Below are 8,884 nucleotides of genomic sequence, written 5' to 3' on the forward strand. Positions count from 1 at the left end.
GTGTGACATAACTTACTCGGATATACTGTAGACGGGTAAGGGGTGTCACAATATTATTACAAACTCTATACAACTGCTCAAAGTCAATTGATACATGTACATACGGTTACATACACAAACATAAACATTACATTCAGGGTATAAGATTATACCCGACAAAACTTCAGGAAAGGTGGCTCCAAAATCCTCAGCAGCTCACTCTGCTGCTCCTCTAGTCTCTATATCTGCGACAGCAATAATAGCCATCGCTAAGTACTATGACTCAGTGGTGCACAACATACTAAAATAATATTTATGCATAATTCAAATCACATTTATTCAAATATTGAACTGAATATGAAAAACAGATACGAAACATGATTTATAAACTTTTAATCCAAACAATTTCATTTAGGAAATCTCAAAACGAATTTCATAAAAACACACAGTTATATCATGCCATTCGAAACAATACTCATCTCAATAGCCAAAGGCTTATAAGAAATCACAAGGTTAGCTAGCTCAAATATATGGATATCCATTCAAATTTCTTCTTCTACTGGCACACACCTCAACACTTCAGCCAGAGAAGGAATCAAAATTCGAAATTAATTTCCCCCACTAGTCATGCTAGTGAGGCATTCAAATATATAGTCATGACACTATAGTTTCAAAACTATCTTAACAATTTATCAAACATTTATTGCTATTTCAAACACATACAAGTAAACTTTCAATAATTTAAGTCAAAAGCATAATAAACATTTCAATACAATTAGGTCACAATTTAATATCACAATTCATTCAAAACAATTTGCAAAAGAAAATTTACAGAAATTTTTATGTTGTGCACAAACCTTATGCGAGTCGCCTCTTGGCCTTGACTCGATGCTTCGGGTTCTTTCCTGGTATTTTTTTCCACTGAAACACACAATTTTACAGTGTTTCAATACCATAAATTATCATAAGTCCAAAAATAATTTCAAATCTAACTTTAATATGCTTAATTTGACGTTCTTTGAAATTTGTATTTAGGGGTTACTATTCACGACACTATTCAAGTGAATTTGTTGACTTTCTAATGCTTAATAGGTATGGGAATTCTAATTTCACCCACATACCACATTTTGGTTACTAATTTATTAGTTTTGGTTGTTTTCTCAAACTTCAAGTCCCTTAGGCACAAATTTCAAATTTTCAGTTTTGGTGTTCAGTTTTGCACTGTTCTATAGGTCATGTTGTTGTGATAATTTGATTAAGGTTTCTTCATAGAAGTTGTTCCTTATTGTCTTAAATTTATTTCCCTTTTTGAATCACTCCATTTGGAGTTTTGTAACCCAAGTTATAGCCATTTAAACATGGCTGGTTAGATTTGATATTACCCAGAATTCTGGGCATTTACTGGTTAATGGCAGTTTTTGTGGGTTGATTACAGGTGAGTTTTTAGACAGTTTATGGTCAAATTTTGGGTTTTTTATCGAAATTGTAGGGCTATGTCTCAGCTTTCTACTAGTAAAAATTCAGGTCATTTGGACCTTCCTAGACCAAGTTATGGTCATTTACGTAACTACTATTCATTTGGTCATGTTTGTACAAGTCAGTTTGCCAATTCTGGATTTGGCCTAATTGTTCACTAAGTTATGGTCACTTTCTAGGCATGATTCCTAAATGAAAAATGTGTCATTTTGTGTCTAGTTTCATTCCCAATTGGCCTCACACCAATTAGGTTGGTAAATTTTCAGTTTTGATTCCTGAAAGGGACCTAGGTTAAGCTGCCTACAGATTGAGCCTCACCAATCCAAATTAGAACTTATTTCCAACAATTCATACACATCACAAATGGTCACGATTGACCATTTCTCAACTCAAATAAGGTCAATAACATCATTTGGCCAATTCTCAAATTTTTCTTCAATTTTTCACATGTTTAAAACCCTAGCTACACACAAAGTTCAATCTAATGCAATTTAAAGTGTGTATTCATGTTCTACACACCTAATTCACCTCAAATAACCATTCAAAATCATCAAACTCATTCATATCAAACCCTAACCCTAGCTGGATGAAATTCCATATTACTCCTCCAACTATTATTTTGTTTTGATTTTTCACAATTTCTAAGTTAACTTAAATCATATACTTTAACTAAAGAATTTCACTTTAAATAACTTACCTCAACTTTGAAGTTCACTCAACCAATTTCTTCTCTCTTTCCTTCTTTCTTTCTTGCTCAAGCTTCTTCTCAAGGTTTAATAACAACTTTTCTTTGAGAGAAGTAAGGGATTTAGGGTTGAATTTAGGGTTTAGAAAGCTTGACATTAAGCTTTCATGGTGGAAATTTGAGAGAGAATTAGGAGAGAGAGAGAGCTACGGCTAGGGGTGGAAGACCAACTATTTTCTTTTAATTTTTGTTATTTTTTTGTGTATTTATCTATTAAAATTGACTTAGTAAAAAATCTAATTAATTGGAATTTATTTACCCCATCATGCTTATGTCACTTTGGGTGATGTCATTATTCTTTTTTTTTTCCTTTCTTTTTCCTCACTTCTTTAATTTAATTCTATATTTCAAAATTTTCTTTTCTCCGATTTTATTGGACAGTTAGGTCAGGAGTCAGCTCTAGGGGTGAATTGACCAAATTGCCCCTCGTCGATTCGATCCGGTTTGCAAGTAATTCAATATTTCTTCTGGATCCCTGACCTAATTATTTGAGCTGCTTAACAATTTTTTTTTTATGATTTTCTCTTTTTCACTGTGTTCACAATGGTCCTAAGGACCGCAGCGTCACATTTTACAGTTCGAAATTTGAGTTTAGACTAACCTCGCAGTCATTCCTGAGAAGGTCACCCATCGTTGTGACTCCTGGCTCATTTAACTTCTTATGTTCTGTTTTTCTTCTTTATACTTAACTATTTGGCAATTACTAATTATTTATGTTCAAGGCTTATCTAGGTATCTTAGATTTGGTTCTAATTCTCTTACTTGTCCAGACCGACACCGGTCATCGGATCAGTAAAATGTACTGGGTTATGCAAATAGGGGTGTTACATGATTCGATAGTGGTTCAATGTAGATGTATGCTCTAAATTTGGAGCTGTCCTGCTAGTAGCTAAAGATGAGGATGAGGATAAATTAGCTTGGAAAGAAACTTCGACAGGGAAATTCTCAGTTGGGACTGCTTTTAATATTGCTAGCTCTGTAGCGGGTATGCCTAATAAAATTGTTTGGAGTAAGATATGGAAGATTCTTGTGCTGCAAAGGGTGAGGGTGTTTTTGTGATTGTGTGTCAAAGGTAGATTGATGACAAATTCTGAACGTGCTAAAAGGAAGTTTATTGGTGATTCTAGTTGTCATGTGTGTGGTGCCCAGGTGGAGTCTTTAATTCATATTTTCAGGGAATGTCGAGCAGCCAAGGATATATGGTTGAGAGTCTGGGATTGGCATTTGTTTGATGATTTTCAAAAGCTGGATGTCACAGGCTGGATTTGTAAGGGTATGTATTTTAATAGCTTATTTTTCCTAATGACTCTTATTTGTCTATTTTAAGTTTGACTCTCTAGTGGCTTTGGAAGTGGTGCAATGCATCAGTTTTTAGAAGAGATGTTGTTAGTGTGGAGTCTAAGATTATGATTCTAAAAAACCAGGTGTGGTACAATGGTAATGCTTGGCAAGTAGCTTATTACAGGGCTGGGACTGTGCTTTTGCATTCTAAGGTCGTGGCTGTAGTTTGGAAACCTCCTTATGAAGGCTAAATCAAGTTAAATACTGATGGGGCAGCTAAAGGAAATCCTGGTTTAGGTGGTAAAGGGAGAGTGTTGCAAGATTGTTTGGGGTTGTGGAAAAGGGGTTTTGTGGTAAGATTAGGTACTTGCAATTCTATACAGGTTGAGCTTTATGCTCTGGTTCATGGTCTGATTATGGCCTGGGATTTGGGATATAGGAAAGTTAAAGTGGATATGGATTCCAAAGTCTCAGTAGATCTTCTCAAGAAAGATGGAGATAGTAATGCTAAGTTGTTGAGTCTGTTGTCTTGTTATAGAGGCCTTTTAAAAAGGCAATGGCTGGTCACTATCAACATTGCTTTCATAAGGCCAATGGTGAGGCTGATATTTTGGCCACTTTAACTGTTCATGCTAAGTTGTGAGTGAAGAGATTGCTAGAACCGCCGGATGAGGTCTAGGACTACTTGAGATATGATCAGCAGGGAGTGGTGTGGCCCCATGTGGTGTCTGGTGCTTCTTGATTGTGTTCTTTGGTGTCACGACCCAACCTATGGGCCGGACCGGCACTAGGACCTGGGCCAGCCTAAAGCCCCCGAGGCCCGTAGTAAGCCTAACTGTTCATTAACCCAACTCTAAGGCCCATTTGGGCCCAAATTCAAGAAAACAAACGGACAGAGTCCGGCCATAAAATGGACTTCCCAACGGGGAGTTTTCGACTCACCCGACCTGTAAACATAATAATACTCAATTGGGGAGCTCAGCTCACCCTCCACATACTCATAGCATCATAAAAGAAATGGGAGCTCAGCTCCCTCATCCAATCCATCAAACAGACATAGAATATTAAGTTTACAGGTCCAACATGATAATAATATTACAGACCAAATTCAAATAATTACTGCTAACACATGCGGAAATTCTAGGAGTAAATAAAATTACACAAATATTGATAAACAACCTGCGAAGTAGAAAAGCAGGTTAACCCAGAATAAAATATCCTCCTGTGGCCTGTAAAAATTTTTGAACAGGAGTGAGCGTTCGACTCAGAGAGTAAAATATCAATTTTAACCATAATCTCTATAACTATCTAAAACTAATGCAACCTGTGGAATGAAATGCAACATCAGCAATAAATTCACATCATAGCATCAAAAAGGTAATTTGGAGCACTCACGCACCCTGTAGCATCAATCATAATATATGGGAGCTGATCCCTATACGACTCTCTTAAATCCAACACAGTGCGTGAAGAACTCAGCTCGGACTTCCACTTAATAACCAAATCGGGGGTCCCAGCGAAGAACTCAAGCCGTGACTACCCCCGAAGGATCGGGTCCCAGCGAAGAACTCAAGCCGTGACTACCCGTCCTATCCATAGTCCACACCACATCACACGCACGCCAACGCACGCTTGCTCCAAATTACCGCAACAACATTCATGGCACTTTATGATTATCAATGCAACATAAATCGTGCCTAGAGTTTAACTACATAATTATATGCATATAAGTGATGCATGGGCATGCTTGAACATATAATAATATCGAAATTACAATTAAAATTAATATTTTACTCACAGACTTGACGACAATCACTGTGGCGGCTGGGCGGAGGAAGAAGGCTGTCTCGGCTCACCTGACAATTTTATTACAATCATTTAATAAATTTCACTCAATACAAACAAAGAAAAAGACCAATACGTCCTAAGTCGCGAAAATCGTGAGTCTCCCTATACCTAGGACCTACCCAACCTACAAAAGGGCTCAAAACACACTTCTATATTCACAATCCATATGTCCACAACTCAATCACATCACACAGCCCCTCCTGGGCCCACCAATTCAATCATCCATCACAACATGTAAAATTTTAATTTAGTCCCTATAATTGACCATTTTTGCAAAAACTGCCCAAATAAGCTCTAAAAATTCTAAAACTTTGCCCCGCGGTCCTTAGCAATATTATTAAGCTATTGCAAAAAGAATCATAATTTTCTAAGCTACCACGAATATTTTATGGACTTTTAATCCTATTTAAGCACTAGAAAATTACGAAAAAGCAAGGTTCGGGTTTACCTTTGCCAATTCCGACTTCGGGAACGGGCTCGGGACGTCTGACAATGGGGGGCTAGCCAAAACCTCGGTCCAATTCGGAGACTTTTCGATGAAGTGCATGCGGCGAATTTCGCAGATCAAGCTGTCTAATTTCCGCAAATCGAGGATACCTACACGAAGCCCATAACACGGGGGTTAGTACATAAACTTTTCAGAATTTTCTAAGCTCATTAAATGCTCGGAAAAACACTGCGAAGTTTCGTGGGACCCACCGAAAAATGATGTCGGAAAAATTTGAAATTTATGTCACCGCAAAGCTCTCGACGAGTGGAGCGTGCTGGTACCCTCAGTTTTCTCGTGGGATTCACGATTTTCGAGAAATCTAGCCCAAAAGTCGAAATGGGCTAAAATCTTCCCGAGCAAAAATCGGACAAACTGCTTGATGGATTTCGGCGTTCTTGGTGTCTATGGAAAGCTCTCGCCGAGTAGATGATTTTAGACACAAGACCTGGTCCAATTGGTGGCCGGATCGGCTGGATTTTGGTCGGAGAAGCCGAAATGCCGCGCGAGGAGGATTCGCGTGATTCCGGCCGTTCGGGCGTGGTGGTGGTGGGGTGGCAGGGTGGCGGCCGATCGGGGTGGGGAGGTGGGTGGCCGTGGCGGGGAGGGAGGAGAAAAGAGAGAGAGAAGGAAGAGGGAACGTCGCGCGCGGGAGGAAGAAAAAGAGAAAAAGATCAATCCGATTCGACCGGTCCGATCCGGTCCGGTTCGATTCAGAATACAAAATTTTAAATTTTTACTCTGCCTTGGGACCGAAAACGAGGTCCAAAAATTCCGAAAAAATTCCAGAAAACTCAGAAAAATACGTAGACTCCAAATATATTTTTAGTTTTGTCACGTGGTCTTTAAATTAATTTTTAAAAATCATCAAAGTTTATATTTTCGGAAAATCGAACCCGATTTTTAAAATCCGAAAAATCTCAAAAAAATTCCTAAAATTTAAATAAAATTAAAATACCAAAAATGCTCATAAAATTTAAAATTTTGTAGTGTTACATTCTTCCCCCCTTACAGAAAATTCGTCCTCGAATTTTTACACAAGGCAGAATAAAGCACATGATTATACATTGAACAGATAAGGGTACTTGCTACGCATGTCCCGTTCTGACTCCCAGGTGCACTCTTCCACTGACTGACTCCTCCACAAAACCTTAACCATAGGGATCTGTTTTGATCTCAGCTCTCTCACTTGGTAGTCCACTATGGCTACAGGCTGCTCCTCAAATGTCAAGTTATTTAGCTCTATCACATCCGGTTGCAGTACATGAGAAGGGTCGGGAATGTATTTCCTGAGCATGGAGATGTGAAACACGGGATGAACGTGAGAAAGGTTGGGTGGTAGCTCCAACCGGTAGGCGACTGCTCCAACTCTATCAGTCTTCTATCAGTCAATCAGTAGTGCATTCTGCTCTGCGAGAATCCAAAACCGATATGCATCGTCTGACACATCATAAGTACCAGGCACCAACTTCTTGAAATTTATGATCTGTTTGTAAGGTTTTCCTCTTGGTGCGGTGGACTGCTGCTGCTGTGGAGAGTGGACCATACTGCGCCATCATATCAATGGTCCTCTGCAATCCAGCTAGAGTAGCTGCCATGGGGTCCATGGGACCCTGTACCATAAAGGACTGATCCTGTACTGGGGGTGGCTGCTCCTCTACTTGAGCAGCTCTAGGCCTCCTACCCCGCCTCCTCGGGGCAGGCGCCTCATCCTGTGCCCGACGAGGTGTGCCGACACCTCGTCGGGCACATCTGGTTCTGGTGCAGTGGTAGCTCTCCTGCTTCTACGCATTTTCCTGAAATTCAGCAGCATTAGCCCACAAAATTCAAAACTGCACATTACACAGTTCTATAGACTCATATTTACACATAATTATTTGAAGTAGAAACTAGAAGCTAAGATGACAATGCAAGACGAATGTGGACCCTATTTTTCTGCATGTGACTCCTAGTAGACTCATCCCAACATTTTAGATGAACATTCCCTAAGAATCTGGAGCCTAAGCTCTGATACCACATTTGTCACGACCCAACCTATGGGCCGGACCGGCACTAGGACACAGGCGACCCTAAAGCCCCGAGGCCCGTAGTAAGCCTAACTGTTCATTAACCCAACTCTAAGGCCCATTTGGGCCCAAATTCAAGAAAATAAACGGACAGAGTCCGGCCATAAAATGGACTTCCCAACGGGGAGTTTTTGACTCACCCGACCTGTAAACATAATAATACTCAATTGGGGAGCTCAGCTCACCCTCCACATACTCATAGCATCATAAAAGAAATGGGAGCTCAGCTCCCTCATCCAATCCATCAAACAGACATAGAATATTAAGTTTACAGGTCCAACATGATAATAATATTACAGACTAAATTCAAATAATTACTGCTAAATCATGCGAAAATTCTAAGAGTAAATAAAATTACACAAATATTGATAAACAACCTGCGAAGTAGAAAAGCAGGTTAACCCAGAAAAAAATATCCTTCTGTGGCCTGTAAAAATTTTTTGAACAGGAGTGAGCGTTCGACTCAGAGAGTAAAATATCAATTTTAACCATAATCTCTATAACTATCTAAAACTAATGCAACCTATGGAATGAAATGCAACATCAGCAATAAATTCACATCATAGCATCAAAAAGGTAATTTGGAGCACTCACGCACCCTGTAGCATCAATCATAATATATGGGAGCTGATCCTGTAACGACCCAGCCCAGCCCAGTCAGTATTGTCCGCTTTGGCCCGTGGGCCTCACGGATTTGTCCCTTGGGAGGTTTCGCTCCCAAAAGCGCGCTGAAAGGTTTGAAACTGTCCTTTACATATTGGGCCCATTCAATTTTTGTAGGCGTTACGTATCGCGTCACCACGATCGCTCGATACCAATTGTAACGACCAGCCAGTCGGTATTGTCGCTTTGGCGTGGGCCTCACGGATTGTCCCTTGGGAGGTTTCGCTCCCAAAGCGTGACCAGTTTAGGTGACCCCACATATATGGCCCGATTCCCTTCTCCCATTTCCGATGTGGGGCGCAGCTGCGGGCGTTACGTATCGCCGTCCCCACGATCGTT

General features: G+C 39.9%; 1 long non-coding RNA gene across 1 annotated transcript; it reads right to left on the minus strand.

Moving 5' to 3' along the window:
- Nucleotides 1-4,397: 4,397 nt before the first annotated feature.
- On the minus strand, nt 4,398-5,326 carry LOC131178510 (uncharacterized). Its single transcript, XR_009147431.1, has 2 exons — nt 5,280-5,326; nt 4,398-4,710 (listed from the first exon to the last, which is right to left on the minus strand). It is a non-coding gene; the product is annotated as an uncharacterized LOC131178510 (long non-coding RNA).
- Between the last annotated feature and the right edge of the window lie 3,558 nt (nt 5,327-8,884).

The sequence above is a fragment of the Hevea brasiliensis genome, chromosome 3 (genome assembly GCF_030052815.1).
Source record: "Hevea brasiliensis isolate MT/VB/25A 57/8 chromosome 3, ASM3005281v1, whole genome shotgun sequence".
Taxonomy (NCBI): domain Eukaryota; kingdom Viridiplantae; phylum Streptophyta; class Magnoliopsida; order Malpighiales; family Euphorbiaceae; genus Hevea; species Hevea brasiliensis.